General features: G+C 38.9%; 1 protein-coding gene and 1 pseudogene across 2 annotated transcripts in view; both read left to right on the top strand.

Moving 5' to 3' along the window:
• The window catches only part of Exoc4 (exocyst complex component 4), an 817,398-nt gene that overhangs the window by 395,039 nt on the left and 402,172 nt on the right, over positions 1-20,187 (top strand). The gene's annotated exons all lie outside the window — the stretch shown is intronic.
• On the top strand, positions 1,147-9,408 carry LOC132653095 (signal recognition particle 19 kDa protein-like; annotated as a pseudogene).

The raw sequence follows: 20,187 nt of genomic DNA, 5'->3' as shown, positions 1-20,187 counted from the left end.
TTGTTTACTAAGAAAATGATTGATTTCCTACTTTTAGTGGCCCTCATGTACATGAATTTTCTTCCTCTCTACCTACCTTCTCTTCACTAGCATTCGTTTCTCTGAAACTCAAGAAGTAGGAGTTGACGCCTGTCTGCCACAGACTTAGCTTTGATGTGGCTACTAATTCACATTCCTTTCCCCTCCTCAGGGTTTGCTACTGCCCCTAAGCAGTCTATTCAGGGCACCTAGCTTGAATATTAATAACAAGGTAAAAAAGGACTGAAAAGTCCCTGAGTGTTTTCACTAATATTGTATGGCCTTGAATTGATTGCTTCCCCTTCCCCCAAAAGCATGCTGACCCTGACTTAGAGTGGCTTAATCAATAGAATACAGAATGACTAAGTTGTTTCCACTCATTTCTTTCCTGAATATTTTCCAAGTAAATTTGAATAGAGATAAGCAGCTGTCTCTGATGCTGGGTGACTAGAATGTCAAGGCACAGTTAGGCAGCTGCTCCCCTGTGTGCTGTAGTACCTTAACAAGTACAGGAAGCAGAACAGGAAGGAGAGGATGTTGAGGAGTATGCCAGTGATGTGAACTATTCCTTGACATATCTTGTTTTTATTTTGTGACATTTATAAGGCATTGAAAAGGATATATTTTCCACCACCGCGGTCACATACACATCCAACCTCCATGGACTTTATGTGGTCAAAGGTTGCTATAAACATAGGCCAATATGAGTTTGTAAATGCAATTGGAATAGTAGGAATCTTTTTTTTTTTTTTTTTTTTTAGTGTAACCTTGGCTGTCCTAGACTTGTTTTGTAATTCAGGCTGGCCTTGTACTCAAGGTAATCTGCCTGCCTCTGCCTCCCTGAGTGGTGGGATCACAGACATGCACCACCATGCCTGGCTCACTTCTTGAACTTCATAAATAACAAAGTTATGTCACAGCATCAGAACGTTGGACATGCTTGAGAGTGAAGCCTTGCAAGTGTAAAAATGCATGTGACTGTAAAAATGCTAAATCTGTATGTATACTTTGGAGTTTTCCTCAGCTTTAAAAAAATCTTTAAAAAATTGTTAATTAACATGTATTTATTCTACAAAATAATGTTATATTATGAGCATTTCATACATATATGCCATTCGATTTGCTCATATTCATTCTCCCTTGGATTTTAAGCCTATATAGTAAAAGTTTTATTTAAGTTGAATATATAGTAGGATGAAAAGGATGGACACAGCAGGATGAGCTGCTACCCAACAAGCCCACTAAGCCTGGAGCAAGAAACCTACTATTTGCTAATAAACAATTACTTTGTGCTAACTCCTTTTCATGAGTTGGCTTATTTCAATTTTCATAGTAATTACTTGAGACAGATAATGCAACCTCCTGAAAGCTGTACGTGATGGTACTTTATGGTGGAATTGAGATTTCAGTTTATTTTAGTGCCAGCTTAGGTTTTGTTTGTTTGCCAGAACACCCAGTCAGTTCACTCAGGGCATTTTCAAGGACTGTTGACCTCCTTGAAGTAGATAGGCAGTGTACATTGACCCAAGGAGGAGGAGGGAACAAGCTTGAATGCTGCCCATGAATCACTTGCTTCTGGCTCCATGATAGGCATGCATCTGCAGAACAAGGCTGTAGAAGTGACTGCTTTAGAAGCTAGTTTCTTGGAGGGAAATTAAAAAAATCACACACACACACACAAAACCAACATACACTCCCTTGTTTTAGCTCTTGATGGTTGTCTTAACTCCTGTTAGTCAAGTAAAAAAGAAGGAACATTTACTTTGGCTCACAGTTTTATAGTTTCATTTTGTTTTGTTGTTTTACAAAATCCTGGTTACTCCGTGCCCTGTGGCAAGGTAGTTCATAGTCAGAAATGCACTAGTAGAAAAGGAAGCAAAAGCAGGAACAGGGTTCCAGTATGCTTTCATGAACATGCCCCTTCAAGTGAAATGACTTCAGGTTACTGGACTCTTCTTAGAAGCTTTCTCATTTTGTTGGTTTCACTCATACCATTGTGACCAAAGTAAAGATTTTTTTTTTTTTTAAATTTCAGACCATAGTGGCAGGAATGGCATAGCAAAGAAGCTCAGTTCATGTTAGTGGGAGCATTTGGCTAAAGGTTGCTCACATCACAGTGAGTATGGAAAGCACCAAGTGAGCAAGAGGTGAGCTGGTCTCCTCTAGAGTGGTCGGGTTTCATCACTTAGATTCTGCCTGCTAAAGCTGCCACAACCTTCCTGAACAGTGCCGCCAGCTGCAGAACAAGCTTTAAAACATGCGGCTGCCAGAGACATCATGTGTCATTCACACTGTAGCACCTTTCCAGTAACACCAAGAAGAGACAAAAAATACCATGTCATTAATAATGGCCATTTGTGGAGACATTTTATATACCAACTGCAGCTTTCATTGAGAAAAATGAGAGATAGTTTACACATCTTAGGAAGTGTCTCTAAAGCATCAGCACTATTCCTATCCTCAGTTCAGATATGAAAAATCTACAGCAACAAAAAATGTGGAAAATGTAAATTCACAAGAAATGATAAAATTCCAGATGTAATGTCTGGCACCTATAGTCTTAGCTGTTTAAAGCATGAGTCGGGAGGATCTTGAGTAAGAGCAGCAGCCTTGTTTTAAGATCCTATCTCGAACAAAACAAACATAAAAAGGGTATATGTTTGTACCAGGGAATGTAGCTGAATTGTAGAGTGTGTGTATCTTTTTCAGGATTCTGGGCTCCATCCCTATCACCTCAAAATCAATAAATCAGTGAATGAATAAATAAATGCACAATACACATTTTACTGGCTTGAATATTTCATTAAGTGTTCCTGTTTGGTGGCATTATACATGTGAAATAAAAGAGTTTTGATGACAATGAGTATGTAGGTTTCCAAACAGATTACTGTCCAGTTAAGTTTGACAACAAACAAAAGACCCATGAAAGTAAATAGTGAGCTGTTCTTGTGCAGCAGATCAATGTCCAGAGAGCCCAGCCTGCTTTACGAATGTACTGTTATACCAGCCTCCTCAGGAACTGGAGAATTTTGAAATTCAACTTGAATCAAAAGCTCTAGGTAGGAATTTACATTTGAGGAATACAATAACAGCCAAAAGTGTTTTAATGCTTAATATGTGCCTTTCTTTATGTTGATCCTGATAAACCCATTAGGCAGGCAATATATTTTTAAAATGTCTTAATTTTTAGTTTATATCAGGGTTGGCCTTAACTCCTGATGCTGTTTCCTCTTTTTCCAATGTGCTGAGATTACGGACTATGTCACCATGCCTGACTTTCTGACTGTTATATATATTTTTTCTTTATTAATTACACTTTTCTCACTTTGTATCCCCCCATGGTTCCCTCCCTCCTCCCGTCCCAATCCCTCCCTTCCTCTACCCTCTGCATGCATGCCCCTCCCCAAGCCCACTGATAGGGGAGGACTTCTTTTCCTTCCTTCTGATCCTAGTCAATTAGGTCTCATCAGGAATGGCTGCCTTGTCCTCTTCTGTGGCCTGGTAATGCTGCTTCCCCCTCAGGGGCAGGTAATTAAAGAGCCGGCCAATCAGTTCATGTCAGAGACAGTCCCTGTTCCTATCACAGTGGAACCCACTTGGATACTGAACTGCCATGTGCTACATCTGTGCAGGGGTCTTAGGTTATCTCCATGCATAGTCCTTGGTTGGACTATGTCACCATGCCTGACTTTCTGACTGTTATATTTAACATCACTGTTTCACTGGTAGGGAGACAGCCACTAGAAAGGCTTCATTATTTGTTCTAGGTCACAGAGCAGTAATTGACAGTTTCGAATCCAAATCCTCATACTATTAAAACTCAAGTTCTTAGTTCCTGGGGTATTCTGTACTTTAAACTCTTGAATCTATGCATTTGCAGACCGTGGTCAAATGGTACTGAGACAATGAGGTGGCAAAGAACATCTGAAGAAAGTGGTTGTGGAAACTAAATGTTCAGAGTAGGGCATAATGACAAGTGAGTGGACATCTAAGGAGAAGGAGAGAAATGCAGAATATGGAGATGTCGTCTGTGGAGACTTTGAGAGGAGCAGTTTTAAAGAGAGAGAGAGATGTATCATTATCTGAGTGTGCCATTCATTTTGAAGCTTGAGATTCGATTATTCCATGATTAATCTTGGCTATCACTTAATGCTAATTTAAGAGCATACTTTGGTCTAGAATAACATCTCTGAACATTTGTTTCCTAGTAAATTAGAGCCTATGTGCATTTCTCCTGTCTTTGTTCTTTCTTTCCTTCTCTAAAATACAGAATACATATATAAAATAACAAAAAACCTAGGTTTGGTATCTGCTTTGCTGAGAATAGCTAACAATGCCAGAAGTGGATAGGTAGTGGCTGTGAAAAGGGAAATTTACTAGTGGGTTACATTGAAAACATGATTTCACATGCTAGATACTCAAAACATTTCACACACTTGTCAATTTTCATGAATATAACACGTGAGGGATAAGTCTGTTAATATCTACCTATGTACCTGCGTGTGTGTGTGCACGCGCACACGAGCACACACACACACACACACACACACACACACACACACACACACTTGAAATAGAGAACCGAATTGCTTGGGTCAGTTACTTTGCTTTGTATGTAACTAACCCACTTTTAGTGCTTGGTGGTATTTTTCTCTCCTACCTTCTTGAAAGACTTTCTTCCCAGTTGCCTTGCAGAGTGGTCCACCTTTCTGATGTTCCATAAACCCTCCTGGTGCACCCTGAGTTCTGACCTTTTATGGTGGGTACCTGATCCAATCCTTGGCCACCTTCTTATGTTTTACCCTTATTAGTAAAACATAATGGTCATTGCTTCAAAGACCATTTCAGTCTAATGACTCACAAATTTCTGCCTTGAGACAGGAAAATTTTACTGAATTTTTGGTTCGGTGGCCCTTTACTTTCCATTTCTTGTGTCCTCTTTGGTTTGTCATTTTGAGTCTTGAGTTTAAAGTATCCCAAACTTATTTCTGTCCTATATGTTCAGTATTTACTGTCCTTAACTCGTTCTTCCCTATTTCAGTCAATGAAGATGCCAAACCTGCAGATGCTATGAGCAAAACATAGATGGCATGCCTGTTTACACATCTCAGAGGCAGCTCATCTGGATATGCTGCTAGCTTTCAAAATAAAACCCAGAAGCTAACCATTGCTTAGGGCTTTCTTAACTACAACTCTGTTAGAGTCTCCAATTGTGAAGAGTCCCGTTAGCCCAGCATGGTTTCTCAGTGTTGTCCCACAATTTCAAAGAAATCTGTAGACCTTATAGTTTCCCTTGGCCTCTGCTGCATTAGCCGAAGACAGATCTACACCTAGTTCATAAAAAAGAACAACTACATTGAGCCTTGTAATGATAAAAGTAATGGCCTATGACACATGGATTTATAGGCTGAGCTACCATGCAAAGTAGAGATTTTCTAGTTTCCAAAAAATCTTTTTTGGAAAAAAAGGCAAATGTAAAACTATTTCAAAAGATGTGAAGAAACAGTCTCCAGGTGTTTCTTGGCTTAAGGTGGTTTTATGGTATCTTTGTATAAGTACAAGAATCTTCCTTGAAAGGACTTCATGGATACCAGTGTGTATCAATGGTGATGGGGTTTCTGCTATACTAATTACAAGTGGAATGTGGCTTTTTTTCATAGTAGTTACTTACTTTTATTCCTGTCATTCAAATTATTAAATGGAGTTTTCATTTGCTTGCTGTCTTAATTTTCATACTAGTGATTATCAACATTTTCAGTTTTTAATATTTACTTATTTATTTGGGTTTGGGCAATTGGCTGCTTTGGCACATAGGTGCAGATGAGAAGAGAACTTATGGGAATCGCATCTGTCTTTCTGTCATGTGGTTTGTAGTGGTCTAACTCAGTGTGACATGCTTGATGGCAAGCTTCTTCACCCACTGAGTTTTCTTGCTGGTCTCCTTAGCACAGTGGTCCAGATTTCATTTTCTTTTGTGTTTTCTTCATTCTTGGGTAGGGGTACGAATGTATGAGCAAGAGGTCGATGCCCAGTGTTCTAGTGTCTTCCTCTGTTGCTCTCCATTGTATGTATGCTTGTATGTATTATGATTTTAACATACTAATTGACTAGATTGAATATCCACCAAGTTCCCTATACCCTGCTCTGGGATTTCAGAGCTCAGTTTTCAAAGCTGACTGTTACATGTGTGCTGGGGACCCACACTCAGGTGCTCACGCTTGGGCAGGTCGCAATTGGTCCATCTAGCTGTCCCCCAGCCCTGTCTTCCTCAATCTTCAGTGGGGAGGCTTTCATCTTCCTGTTTGACTTCACATTGTTAGATGGATGATCTTGGTTTGTTAACTTTGTAAAATTAAAGGTTGTCTTGTGAATCTTAAACACACATGGATGCATTTCCTAATTACCGTAATATTTAAATTATCAGTGCCAATATCAGTATTGATATCAGACTAGCTGATTTCTAAAATGCCTTTCACTTGTAATCTGAATTAATTTTTAAGGTCTTGAGAAGTACATTGTGCTAGATTCTATAAATTCATACTGTGTGTGTTTGCATTTATGTATGCAAGTCTAAAACATGGGGTTTCCAAGAACTAACTGTAAAATACCAAATGGTGAGAAGCGGCCAAGGACTGTAAACACTCATTTATGAGTTCTGTTGTGACCTGTACACTGTTCTCGGTGTTTGCTTTTCACATAGTCACATTTTACTCTTCAGCAACAATTTCCTTCCTGCCCCCTGAATCTCCCTGGATCATGTACAGAAATATGGCCTCTACATTTATGAGAATATAAAGTCCTACTATGACTTGATTCTATAAATCTGATTTTATTACCCTTTTCCAAAGTGATTTCTGATAATCCTGCTAGAACTCTCACTTTCGTTGTCATGTTTCAGCTCTACCCTTGAGTGAGAAGGCTTCCTTTAAAATCCACCCAAGAACAAAGGGTTACATGGTCAATTTTAAGTCCTCAGCCCTGCTAAATAATCTCTTAAATTTTATATTCTCAGAATTCATTTACTTTTATAAAACATTTTTATTCCTATTTTCAGTACTAGTGCATTTCCTTCAGTTTCCCACATGCATGGCTTTTACAGCCCAGTATAAAGTAGGATGCTCTGCCATATTGATTTAATGGTATGTTTCAATAAATTTCCCCTGTTACAGTGCTTGCTCTATACCAGGCAGCCAAAGGGGAAACAGACAGATGTGCTGGTTAACTAATTTTAAAAGAGAAAAATTCCATTTTCCCCATCCTTTAATGTCAGAGCTGTCCTGCCAGTGACCTGATCCTGAAATGTATTAAGTTCCCCTGACATTGGCTCCTAGGAAGCAGTGGCCTGACCTTTTAAAAATTGTATTAACATTTATAAATTTGTTTTAGTGTATTATGTTGGGAGCAATGATATTTTTTTTCCAGGATGGGTTGGGGTAACTGGTGCATAGATTGATAGCATTGCCATGGATTAAGCTGGTGGCCACTGTAGCCTGCATAGGTGTTGGCTTCTTCTCTTTCCTCCCCTCCTGTTTTCAAGGTGAATAGGGAACCAAGCATTTCATCTTTTTCCTTACATCAATTTCCAAAGAGATAGAGCCATTAGTGTCAGCCTTTAGTTAGTGTAGGTCTGGTTGCTGCTTGGTAAACATTGGAGCATAGGCATTCCTTCATTGTTTCTTCTCTTAGTGCCTAATGCATTCCAGACAGCATGGCAGTCATGAGGGCTGTAAAAGTGATTTTCACAGTCCTAGCTGACCATAACTTGTTAAAGGATGGATTAGGAACCTGTGATATACAATTCAGATCCTAATCAAAGACAGCCCGATCCCCAATTCTAAGTTTGAAGCCCAGGAACTTTCCTTTGCTCTGATTCCCTTCCCTTCCTTCGTTTTCTACCTTCCTTATTGTTTTGAACCATGTTCTATCTCAGTACTTAGAGAAAAATGATTTATATAACCTTGAAAGTAGAAAATATTTGTCAGAGATCAATACAAAAAAAAGTTTATAAATACAAATCAGTTGAACTTAACTGTATACAGTTTTGTTGTCTTAGCAGTTTGCTTCTTTCTGTCCATACTCGGGAAGTGGAGAAGTCTGTAGTTTTATACAAGGGCACCTCTCCTGTGGCAGCACACTAGAGCCAGGAGTTGGCTCCCTTTCTAACCTTGTTCTCACAATAACAGTTGTGAATAGTGATGATGATTGACACTCCCATCCATCATTTGCCTTTTTCCAGATGCTTCTGAAACTTAAATTAAGCCTCACAGCTCCTCAGTGAGTGTAAACTGCTGTTTTATTTTACAGTAAATATTTGTTTATTTTATAGACAGGGAAATTGAGGCATTGAGAACTTACGTGGCCAGATAAGTAACTTACAGACACTGCTGGGAAATATTAGCTAATGTTTATTGATCCCAAGTGAAGCATATTTTCATGTGTCCTGTTCAGTATAATTTGTTCCTGGCTTTTCTCTTTATGCTTGCAGAAAATAGTCCATGAAACTTAATGCCATGAATTTATTGTTGTACTTTTCATATATTTTGTTGTACATTCCATATACTTTTACATTTTCTTCATATATTACACCTTTTGAATTTACTATGCAAGACTTAATGATATAAACATTGGTCAATTTCCAGGTTCAGCTACTCCATTTAAACACAAACAAAATACAAATACTGAGACAACTTCCAGCTGGTGTTCAGCCTGCTGAGCTGGTATGGTTATGGGGGCTCCCATGGAGATGGCTTGCACAGCCACTAAGACCCAGGCTGACCAGGACAGGTTTATTTGTGTCTACCGTGCTTATTTAAATAATAATAAGACCATAGCTGAGGGAAGGCGGATTCCCATAAGTAAGGCTGTAGAAAACCCCACCGCTACTGAGATTCAGGATATATCCTCAGCAGTTGGACTGAGTGCATTTCTGGAGAAAAACAAACTGTACTCCAGAGAATGGAATCATGATGTTCAGTACAGAGGCAGGTCTGCATATAGCTCAAACAGGAAGGTGGCAGCCTCTGCCCATCATGTAACTCAGTTATGCAATATGTAGCAGAAATGGTACCCAAACTAAAAACAAGGACACAAAAAAACAGGAAAAGCTGAGCGAAGTCTTCAGCAAGGAGAGGGGAGTAACAAAGGGAAAAGAAAGAAGAAGTTATATGGTGTGAACATGAAATGCATAGTCCTACTGAGACATGAGAAAACAGCTTTTATTTAACTGAACTGTGAATAAGTGTGTCTCCCATCTTCATCAACAGAGTTAACAATGAAATCAGTTTACATTAAAAGTTTACATCTAGCTTTTATACTGTAAATAGGAGGGATTATGTGTGTGGAAGAAAGAAGAATATTTTTTAACAGATAATGGCTGTCCCATAAGTTACTTGAAATCCTGTATCTTTTTGTCCTATATGTAAACATATATTTCAGATAAATAAGTTTAATATTTAATATTCAATATATTAAATATTAAATATAAAAATATTCAATATTTAATATTGAAATATACACACACCAAAAAAAAGCCATAAACACTGTCATTTATCAATTGTTGTGTCATTATCAGAAAGGTAAATTAAGAAGTGGTTCTCATACCCAGGAAACTATTCTAATTGGTAACTTTCAGTGACAACAGGAAAAATATGTAATATTTTAAACAAGTACTTTTTGTGTTACAGAACTTTTGGGGACCATTAATACACCAGATATGTGGCAAATATCTGTGAAGAAGCATGGTATTCTAGGTTCCCGGAGCTTAAATAGCAACCTCTGGTTGTTGCATTTCTGTGCACTCTTAGACGACTGATGAAACAGAACTTTGATCATTCACTTGCCAGACAGTCCTGGAGAAGAGGGGAGGGAAGACAATACAGCTTTCCCGGAACAGCTGTTGAAAATTTTATCTAGTCACTCCTTGAAAATGCTCTGCGCAGCATCCTGTGGAGAGGCAGAGTAGCTCCCACTGCACCTTTCACAGCCAATCTCTAGCACATATTTCTATGGGTGAGGCCAAGAGAAAGAGAGATTGTAATTTACTTATGATACTAGAACTAGTTAGGAGACCCTGACAAAACCCAAGTCTCTTGATTCTTCCTTTATACCATACTCTTTCTCACTTGCTACCTGCTTAGAAGTTTGTTACTTCAGAACAAGTGGTATGGTTGGGACAACTCTTATATAAATGGCATTTTCAAAAGGACAGAAATAGCATATGTAGTCAATGCCCTTTGAGAGCTCTCATAATAATATTGGAATTGGCCAGCTTTCCTTTTCTTTCTTTGTAGTTGCTAAATCTAGTCCCATGTCACAAGATATGGGGTGTTTTCACAATAGCCATTTTGTGTTTGATGCCCTAGTGGGCCTGTCTTCCCATCCACCCTGATACATACAAAGTGACCCAGGTTAAGATCTATTACACTGGAGCCCAGAGTTTTCTCAATAATTTTTAATGACCAGGGAACTACAGTAAATACTGTCAGGGGAATAAAAACCATTAAATTTATGGGTTTAAAAAAAGTCATAAGAAAACCTTGTTTTTCTTGCAATTGTTTCTCCAAAAAACATATGTATGTCAAATAATGTGTACTTATATTGTAGATTATTCTGGGACACCTTTATACCATCTGCATTGTCATTCGGCAAAGAGCCTATTTTGTTGAGGTTTTCTGTATTCCTTGTCTTTTATCCTTACAATAGGCTTCATATAGTGGATAGACTGTAGTTCAAGCACCTGGATAATCTGTAAATCAGCTGTTTGGAACACAGGATGCATTTTTTCATGGAAGTGATTGCATTTCGTTTTCCGCAGACCTCCTTTGGGTATCTCTAGTGTTTCTCACTGTAACTTCCTCAGTCACTTCTAATGAAAGCATGTGTTCCAGGTATATATAGACACTTTGACTTAAGATTCTAGCCACACTTTTATTCCTAGTGAAACCTGAGTCAGAAGAGCATTCAGTGTCGGAATATGGCCAGCAGAGGAGCCTTAGAGGTCATCTAGTCCAGCCTTACAGCATGCTCAGGAATGGTATCAGCACCTGTTGCAGAGATTCTTTCTAAGAGAGCAAGGAGGTATGGTACAGAATCTCCAGGTCACTGGAGAGAGAAGCAGAGTCATGGCCTGGGCTTTATGGATGTTTCTGGAGTGAGCTTGGCAAGAACAGATAGTGCAGCAGTCTGAGGGCAGGATCGAATGTTCAGGGACATTCTCCTGAACAAAACATCAGCATTGTCTTTTCATCCTCACCTTTTCCCGTCCAGTTGTTTGGCTGCAAAGCGCAATGTCAGAAAGCAGGGATGATGGATGTTTCTGTCAGTAGACTGCAAAGAAAAGCTTCTGAGGGGTCTTACCTGGAGAGTATGTGAAGGAGATGAGGCTATCTGAAAGCAGGGTGATACACACAGGGCCATGACAGTGCCTGGTAAAGCATTGTGTGTGTGTGTGTGTGTGTGTGTGTGTGTGTGTGTGTGTGTGTGTATGAACAACAAACAGTGCTAGTAACAAGGTTCAGTTGGGTGCCTATCTGCATTTCAGTTAAGGGTAGAAAGAAACCGCTTTTCTAATGAATCCAGATTTGTAACTTAGTGGCAATTTGGAGAAAGTTTTGTGGGAACTGGACTTGAGAAGCCAATCAAACAACTTTCAAGCACTGCGTTGAATGAAGTGCCAGTGGGATGCTGTATACACGCACAAGAAGATGCCGCCACTTACACAGAGTCTTGCAAATCTTTAAGCTTTATTGTCGGTGGAATGTTTGTGCTTGTTTGGAACAGGGTAGTTCTGAAGAGGAGGGTGGACAGCCTAAGCCGAGATCCTTCAGAGTCTTCTAGGAAGAATGCTCAGCAATCCCTTGTTTACATAGAGCTCCCTGATGGGCATCAGGAGAAAATTTTCTCATTTCTGAATGAAACTTTGAAAGGACTCTAAGAATTTTGTTTATTTTTCTTTTAGTTTTTATATCTAAACATTTTATTTTCACTTTAAAATTCCATTGTTCTATGTGTTCGTGAAAGTGTGTATGTGTGTATGTTATCTGGCTAAGCACACACATGTCACAGTACATGTATATAGCAGAGATAACATTGTAAGGTTGGTTCCAGAGAACAAACTCAGGTCATCTGTCTTGCAAAGCAAGCGATTATACTACTAAGCCATATGCCTGCTCATAGGTCCCTGATTGAGCTTTGCACTATGTAGTTGTGTAGGAAGCTTTTTGTTTGTTTGTTTGTTTGTTTGAAGACTCAGGTTTCTGGTGACATTTTTTAAGATCAGCCATTTCACCATTTGGTGGTACAAATTCTCAATTCATGTAGTTTTGAACACTGAAATTGTAAGTAGCATATGTGGTATTGGCTTTCCTTGTGAAGTTAAAGGACTTGGTTTAGAGTCTGCTAGTTGTGAAAGCTACCTCTGTCATCTGTGTGATCTATATTACAAAGTCTTTGGACTCCCATTTAAGCTAAAACTTTAACAAACTTCACAGCTGTCTGACTCTGATCAAGGGCTTTAAGCATGCCAGCTTCTTTCTTCATCTGTATTGTGGGCCAACTAACTGCATTCGCAGCATTCAGCCACGTGGCACATGTACAAAGTCCTGGCATTTGCTAGCTACCCAATCAATGTTTGCTTTGTTTTCATTTGATTGCATTTGTGACAATGCTTTCTCTGCTTGCTGCTAACAAGCAGGGAACATCATAGCAGTGATCCGCCTGGAGGGTATTTGTGGTGCTGCAGAGCTATGAAGGACACCCTGAAAACCTACTTTGCCTCTATGTCAAGGTCATAAGCCTCCAGAATTTCCTGTTTAGATTCTCCTATTTTGTCTTTTTTTCTCACTGTTCACCATTGTATGCTCAGAAATCCTCCTGAATGTTTGTTTCTGCCTTTATCTCTGTGTTTATATGTAGGATATTCCTGATAAGGTGCTCTGAGTTTATAGATCTGGAGAACATTCCTATTATATTCCTCTGTTTAGGCATTTACCAGAGTGATATTATTTTGGGTTTTATTTAACAGATACTTATGTAGCTATTATCATGAACAAACAATGAAAAGCATAAAGTCTATGTTTTTCCCAAACAGAATCTTTTGCTAATAGGAGAAGCGGAGAGTGAACAGATGCCACATACCTTGGGCTTTCAATACTATAAAAGAAGGGAGAAGCAGAGTCAGTGCTGACTTAGGCAGTGTGCAGAGCACAGGTCACTGTTGAAGAAACATGTGAATGAAAGTAGGATAGAAGCTGTGGGCTGTGTATGAGGGACACCTTCAGGAGTTGGGAAGTCCTGTATCTATGGGACCAGATCAAGATCAATGAGATAGAATCATATATGGAAGATGACATTGAAGAGATGTTATGGGCAGGAATGTGCAACATCCCTTAGATGGTGGTGGACTTTGTATTTTATCTTGAATTGAAAAGCTTTTTGAGGCATTTGAGCATTTCAAAGGAACCTGCCATTCCAGACTTTTTTCCTTCCTTCCTTCCTTCCTTCCTTTCTTCCTTCCTTCCTTCCTTCCTTCCTTCCTTCCTTTCTTTTTTTCTTTCTTTCTTTTTCTTTCCTTCCTTCCTTCCTTCCTTCCTTCCTTCCTTCCTTCCTTCTTTCCTTCCTTCCTTCCTTCCTTCCTTCCCTCCCTCCCTCCCTCCCTCCCTCCCTCCCTCCCTCCCTCCTGTATTTCTGTGTTTCTTTCTGTATTTCTGTATTTCTTTCTTTTCTTTTCTATCCCATTCTTTTTAAAAATTGCTTTGGCTATTTTATAAAAACAAAACAAAACATAGTAAAGTGAAAGTACTAATAAAGGGAAGAAAGCCGTTGTGATAATGCTAAGTGCTGGTGGCCTCAGGAGGCTCCTGTATTCTGGGTGATTGTAAAGATTTGCCAGTAAACCTGACAGGACTATGAGAAAAGAAGAGGTCAGTGTAAGTAACAGGAAGTGTGAACAACAGGAAGAACCTAGATATAATCTAAAGAGATAAGGAAGACTAAAGGAAGAACTGGAGCATCAGGTCCTGAGGTCAGGTTGGGCCATGTGTATCCACTGGCCTTCTTGAATAGTGACTTGAATACCTAACAGTCATTCGAATGGTTTCATATCTTTGCTATCTTATAGGACAACCACTTGCCATGTGTTAATTCTGAGCATTACAAATTTGGCTGTTGCTACTGAGGAACTGATATGTATTTAAATGTAATTAATGTAAATTATTTTCAGAAGTTACATGTGGCTAGTGCTCTGTATGGCTGCCTGGCTGCAGACATAATTTGAATGTTATCAACACTTCAATGCTTCATAAAATCTCCAAACTAATAAATCAATTTGGCAGAAGCCTAGGTAAGGAAGAAAAGACATCTGAGAACAGGTTCCTCCAGTGTAGAAGTTAGGAAGATAAAGGACTATAAGGTACGAAAGGCTAGTCAATAGAACTAAATGGCAATAAACACCCTGGGAGCACATGATGTCATAGAGACCGGTGTCTGCAGGTGAGTACATACTGTAAATGCATCCTTCTATTAAGGTGAGTTACTTAAGGATTTATCTCCTCATAACCCCAGCTTATCTCTGATCCTAGGAAATGTTTTGGTTTTTTTAAATTTGCTTGGTTTTGTTTTAAGTTGTTTCAAAAGTAAAGGATGTTCAGCAAATGAGAATCTACAACAGCTTTTCTTCAGAAAGTGAGTCCCTGACTTAAGGTTGGTCATGGATGAGACCCCCTGTGTATAGTATTTCCTGATAGGCAGCCTTCAGCACCATGTCTACCGCATTCCCACTTCTCCAGTGTGACCAGAACTTGTTGAAATAAAGCCAGTTGGTGATACCTTCATCTTTTGGTGGATTTATTAAAAGAATCAAGCAGCTAGCTGCCTTCCCTTCCTTTGTTTCATTTGGTTTGGTTTGGTTTGGTTTGGTTTGGTTTGGTTCTGGCATTTTTTTCCTTAAAGATGTCCTCTTAAAGAAACATTCTAGCAAGGAAATCTGAAAGTCAGACCAAATTTAACTAATGTATGTGGCTAAAGTAGATTTTCATCCTAAATCTCTGATCTATTTTCTTCTTTCAAGCTTCTCTTTTAGTCTTCCCCTGAACATTGAATTTTAATACTCCATTTTGTCTCTTTTCCCATTTATGTATATTTATATAAACATATATGTGTTCATTTCTCCTTTATTCCTGTTTTGGAAACTCCCATCTATGGTCCCTTTATGTGCCTTGACTCGGTCTCCAAAGCATCCTTGCCTTTGTTCCTTCAGATTCAGTAAGCTTTCTCTACATGTATCTCTCTAGTCTGCATCTCTGTCTTCATTCTTTGTACCAGGTACTGCATTTCCTTCTTTTCTATATTCGGTTTGTTGTTCCTCATGATCCCAGAGTTATTACATTTACTTGTGGAGAAATCTCACAGCCAAGGGACGGAACATGTTTTTTCCTTGCTCTTTTTATTGCATGATTATAGTTCCTATGCTAATTTATGTTGGTATACTTTTGAGTTACCATACTACATACTTAGTACTTATTTTTCCTTTTCTTTATATTTGCTTTGTAGCACTTCACAATAGTGAGTAGTTTAGCTGACATACAGAATGTATGTGGTTGAAAGCACTGTCAAATATGCAGTGTGATGGTACAGGGAGGTGTGTGGAGGAGTAGATGGTAGGGGTAGGATGAAGCCCAACCCTAAAGATTCATAATGACTTTCTGTAGTGAAATACAGGAGAGTAAAGAGTTGGTGTCACTTTTAAGCTCTCCAGAGTTTAAGTCTGCCAAGGAAAACAAATGCAGAGCTTTACCTTGCCTTGAATGATTAAAAGTCACATGAAGCATGGGGAAAGAAAATCCCAATGGGCTGGTGGCTAGAAAATCTCTGACAGTCAAAAGCCATAACAAAAGCAATTGCTTATAACTCTGGAAACTACAAATGGAAATGAGCAGGGATTATATATAATACAAAAGATAAATGCATAGACATTCCCTGCCTGGTGGGCTTTTAATGTAAGACAAGCCGCTTAAGGTAATATGTACAGTAATTAAGGCACATCTTAGAAAGGGTCAGGGCTGATGGATCCTTCATGCGCCATACATTTAGTTTATTTTGAGTTTTCTGTAAAGATAATTATATTACCTTAAGATATGAATTTTTACAACTGAGCTGTATGGAAATTACTAATTATACAATGAATTTTGTGTATTTAACCTTGTAATTCACTTACATGCCATTTATGTGCTTTTCAGAGAATGTATGTCTTGTAACGCTTCTTTGTGTTAACCCAGATGCCTTCCTTTATTGCTGCCATATTACAAAGGGTGTTTTCTGCATTTTTACGAAGAGTCTATTAGCAGCCTAGGTGTCATTTTAAGAACTTATCCAGTGAATGAATACCTCTCATCCCTATGAATGAATTTAGTACCTTAATGTTATTTATTTATTCCACGTCATAAAATGTAATAAAATAATTAATGAGTCCCTTGAGCTTATGGTGAAATTTAGTGATCATCCTCTCAGCAGGAAGATGAACACAATTTGAGTGTGGAAATAATGATCAAAATTCATCATATACACCAGGATGCCATTTATATACCTGAATCTAACAAAGGCAGAATTACAGTGGTTAATATCATGTTTAGCACTGTCATCTGAATGGAATGAGACTAAGAGATGGTAAAGACTAAGTCACAGAAGCAGGATCTTAGGTTGCATCACCTTCAAACTGGCAAGACAAATAAGATAATGTTCTCAATAGTGAATAATCCTTAATTTCCTGAGATGAGTATTAGGTTAGTGCTTTTTTTTTTAATTTTTTATTTAACTTTTATTAATTACACTTTATTCCTTTTGTATCCCCCCATAAGCCCCTACCTCCTCCCCTCCTGGTCCCACTCCCCCCTCCCTTTCTGCATGCATGCCTCTCCCCAAGTCCACTGATAGGGGAGGTCCTCCTCTCCTTTCTGATCTTTTTTTTTTGTTGTTCTTCTCAATGCAGTTTATTCAGGAACCTTGAACAATCTTCTGACCCTGGGGAAAGCCAGCCCACAGCTTAAATAGCCTCTGGGTAGCCAACCCCAGCGTGCCACGTGGGCAATGCAGATAGGTCCACATACATGGAAGCAAGCCAGATCCTCAGCCTTAGCCAAATATGGAGTTGTTTGTGACAGAGAGCACTCACCATCGGGAAGGTGGAAGGCGGAAACCAGCTTTATCTTTAAGGCACGGCATTACGCAGCTCTCTACAGTTCCCCCTTTTTGTTTTAGACGCATCAGGCAAGAGTAGAGGTCTGATCTCTGATATTAGAAATAAATTGGGACTTTGTACCGATGTTCATTTAGGTGTCATCCACCCAAAGAGCATCAGACCCATCCGAAACCTTTTTCTCAGAGGCGGGACCTGGGGCATCAACCCGCATGCAATCAGTCATGCTCTTCTCTGGGTCGAAAGCGGCTGACCCTGAGTGCAGTGCTTAGCCTCGCATCCTGAGCGTAACATTTCAGCTTTTTATGGTATCCAACCATGCTTGGGGAGACTGTCCTGCTTCAATGGCTGTAAAGGCCTGAATGATCATGGCTGCATTACGCTGTTGTGAGACTCTAATCTTGCATATTCACCACAGGCAAACCAAGGAGACCAACACCAGAATCTGGCCTGCTAATGCTCCCATGCCCTCCCATTCCTTCAGATGATTCATGGCTGCAGCAATCCATGATGATAATCCTGTGGCTAGTCCTGCGTCCACTCTGGTAGAATTTGCTGTAACAATGGCCACTCTCAGCTGCTCCATCATAGTATTGAAAGAGGAGAACCTCCGCTATCAGTGGACTTGGGGAGTGGCATGCATGCAGAAAGGAGAGGGAGGGTGGGATCGGGAGGGGAGAAGGGAGGGGCTTATGGGGATGCAGAATGAATAAAGTATAATTGATCAAAAATTTTTAAAAAAAAGAAAAGATAATTTAAGAACCTTAAATGACTTACAAAAGTGGAGGAAAACATGGAGTTAGTCAATTTATATGGAGCATGTCTTGCCCCTGGGGGCAATGGTCTCCTGAACCTACTCAGACCTCGGACACCACCACTGCTAGTTCTAGAACTGATGCAGGATGTTCCAACGAGGGGGTTAAGGCTTCTCATAATATTTCCTATAAGTCCACACCTGTTTGTTTATAACCCCCATTTTTATTCATTGTTAGCCAGATAGAGCCAAGTAATTGTGGTAATGATACTTGCTTTTTTGCCCAATGCCGGAATGCTAGCGAATTTAGGTATGTCCTGGTTACTCGCATGCCTCGCTGGGTGCCTGTGCCCATTGATGCCCCTCACGCTATGACTCTCTTCAGACAGAAAACGGATCTTGGAAGTACAGCCGCCAGTGTTACTGCCATCTCATTGGTGGCTGTTGGAGCTACCACCAGGGCATTAGCCATGAGTCATACTGTGCAGATTGCTCAGACCCTAAATAATCTTTTAGCCAATGTAGCTCATGCTTTAGATGTACAAAAAGGAATTAATGCTCAACTAAAAGGAGACTTGATGGTGTTCAATCAGAGGATTGACCTCGTGCAGGAGCAAATTGATACTCTATGGCAAATCGCTCAACTTGGCTGTCAATGGAAGTATGCTGGACTTTGTGTCACTAGCATACAATATGAGAAATTTTCCCGTGCTGCAAATCTGTCTAAACAATTGTCTAGCTATATTTTAGGTAATTGGACTGAAGAATAGTTTAGTGCTTTTTACCCACAGGAAAGCCATCAGCCTTTTGTATTTTGTTTCAGGGACAAAATTACTTCTATATCTCCTCATTATCAGTTTAATTTGTAGTTTTCAAGACGGCTATCAGCCATGCATCCATATAGTATCTACAAACTAAATTCTCAGAGTGGCACCAAAATGGCCCTACTCTCTGAGTAGAAACACAGAGTCAACACTGAGTCTTTATAATCCGCTGTATAATAGGGCTGGAAAGGTGGTTCATCAGTTAAGAACACTTGCTAAACTTGCAGAGGACCCAGGTTTGCTTCCAAATACCAACATGATAGCTCACAACTGCCTGTAACTCCTGTTCCAGAGGATGCAGTGCCCTCATATGGCCTCCATGAGTACCAGGTAGGCACATGGTATGCACATATACATACAGGCATAAATATGCGTGTGTGTGTGTATATACATATATATGTATATATATGTATATATATACAAATATATAAAAATATTTTATAAATATAATATACTTATATATAATTATATATACTATTATATAATATATTATATTATATTTATAAATATATATTTGCCAGTATGTATGTGTGTATATATATATATCATACATTTATATAATTTTTCAAAAATCTTTAAAATTCTTTAAATAAGAACATTTGACTAGTTATATCCCAGATTTGTCATGGTTACATGTATTATTTTATTTTATTTTTATTGCCTTTCTTCGTTTTTATGAGTTCTTTGATCTTTGAAATAAGGGGTAATAAGTGTAAATGCTGATAGAGGCCAACAAATGCTTTACACCATGATGTTTTGTCTACCCAGGAGCCTGAGTCTTTGCTCATATCCAGATAAAGTGTGGTCTCAAGTCTTCTTAATTTACAAAATACTTCTCATGTAGAAATCTTCATGTCTAATTTTTTTTAACACGAAAATTAACAGTTTATCATTTTGAAACTTCTGCTGTATCAGATAATAAAAAGTTGATTTTTAAACACAGAATTTCCTGTTGATAAGACTGGCCTCAGACTCACTATGTAACCTGTAGCTCAAACTGTCCTTGAACTCCTTTCTTCCTGTCTCCATCCCTAGAGTGCTGGGGTTTCAAGTGTGTGCTCTTATCTCTAGCTGGTTCATGAAGGTATTTATACAAATACAAGCAAGGCTTCTCTTTGAGTGTTCTTGAACTAAAGTGGTATTGAGCTACTGTGTTCCTTTTAACATCTTTGAAATGATTGTTGAGTGAAATTAGTTATTATAAAGCAGAGGCATATGTATATATGCTTATTTGTAAATTATACACACATATATTAATACATACATAAATTTCAATGCTTCTTTTATATGTAATAGTCTTTTTTTTAATCTTAAAAAGTAAAGCCTTTACAACTTACTTTAATGCATATGGAAAGGTATGGATAGTACAGAAAATGCTGAGTTTGCTTCATTCTGATTACTCA

The sequence above is a fragment of the Meriones unguiculatus genome, chromosome 3, assembly GCF_030254825.1.
Source record: "Meriones unguiculatus strain TT.TT164.6M chromosome 3, Bangor_MerUng_6.1, whole genome shotgun sequence".
Lineage (NCBI taxonomy): Eukaryota > Metazoa > Chordata > Mammalia > Rodentia > Muridae > Meriones > Meriones unguiculatus.
This window is presented reverse-complemented; position numbering and strand designations above follow the sequence as displayed.